General features: G+C 44.2%; 1 pseudogene; it reads right to left on the minus strand.

Annotated features, from left to right (window-relative positions):
* Positions 1–544: 544 nt before the first annotated feature.
* LOC147619722 (U4 spliceosomal RNA) lies at positions 545–686 on the minus strand (annotated as a pseudogene).
* Positions 687–1,483: the final 797 nt, after the last annotated feature.

Genomic DNA, 1,483 nt, shown 5'->3' on the forward strand with positions numbered 1-1,483 from the left:
GATTTCGTTCTGATCCTGGCAAATTGCTCACAAGACGAAGTTGAGTGGTGCCATCATGTAGGGACTTTGAAGCCCTTAGTCTTTTGTCCTTGTTCCATTCTCCCAACCTTGGCGATATTAAATATTAAGAGGACACCACTCCGTTGAAGGAGAGTATGGCTTCTCTGGCGAGAGACACTTACCTCGAGCCCTTCGTTTCTCTGAGATGATGCTGGCTGCTGCTGAAACAACAAGAGAACATTTGTTGCCGTCTGTCTTGTGCGAATCTCCCATCGATGGCGCACATCTGATGATATCTAACAAGAGAACATTTGTTGCCGTCAGTCTTGTGCGAATCTCCCATCTCTATGTTCAAACCATATATATATATATATATGGAACCTGAGCAGAGCAGTTGGTCGCCCCAGGTTAAAGGGGATGATATATTGGAATGAAAGAGAAATTAGCACTGGAGCTCTAAATTTACGCGCTGCCAAGTCAGGCAGAGAACGAGCTGATCTCGGCCGGGCTGCTCTTTAAAGTTCTGCAAAGCAAACTTTGTGAGGTCCGCGTGATGGCGGACCTGCCAAAAATTCTCCGAGGCCCTTGGGAGGGCCGGGGAGGGGGTTTGGAAATAGTTTTCAACCAGCAATTGACGCGTCTCGGGAAACCCTCACTAACTGCGTCATTGCCCCAAGCGCAAAGATGAGGTACACGGGGTAGCTGGGGGGTTTTTATACCCAAGCCCCACCCTAGTCTCTATTTTGTCTATGGGATTTTTTTTTGCCTGATCCCTTTGCAAGGTTGGCATTTTGTCTTCTTCTTTTTATAGTTATAGTTGCTAGGTCGCATGGTCACTTGAGATTGGGGTGTGTCCATCCAAGCTATTCCTCATTAAAGCATGGAGCTCAAACAAAATCTCCTCCAACTCAAGGCCATGTTTTAGAAAGATTTCACCTCACTCAAGGAAACTAAGGTAGATAAGTCCATAATTGTGGGTTCTTATCTAAAGTCTTTGAACACATTAAGAGGCCACAACAAAAGTTCCAACGGATGTTTCGACTATTTGAAAACGTGAAGTCCCAAAGCTCTCAAAGCAAGCTCTCAAGGGGAAAAGTAGCTTACCTCCTTGCATGGACACTAGCTAAGGGATAGGGTTAGAGTGAGACAATCATCAACATGAGTGCCCAACAACAAATAAAGTCAAGTGGGAAAGCCCAACATCAATAGAATGAAGCCAACATCTTTCATGAGAGTGCTTATTAATGGTGGGCTCTCCAAGTTCTTCTTATGGATGGTTTTGGGGTATGCAATAGTCCGAAAGAAGCATGCATTTTCTTCTATCTATAGTTTTAGCTATTTGTGAACTCTGATATAGAGTAGTAAAAAATTTGTAGACTCATAGCCGAGCATGCCATCTTTGTTAACTTCCGATAGGCCTTGGTGGTCAACCTACCATTTTAAAGCTGCTTGGATATGGCATATAGCTATATCCATCTGCACT

Source organism: Cibotium barometz, chromosome 32, assembly GCF_041138505.1.
Source record: "Cibotium barometz isolate CiBa-2024 chromosome 32, ASM4113850v1, whole genome shotgun sequence".
Classification (NCBI taxonomy): domain Eukaryota; kingdom Viridiplantae; phylum Streptophyta; class Polypodiopsida; order Cyatheales; family Cibotiaceae; genus Cibotium; species Cibotium barometz.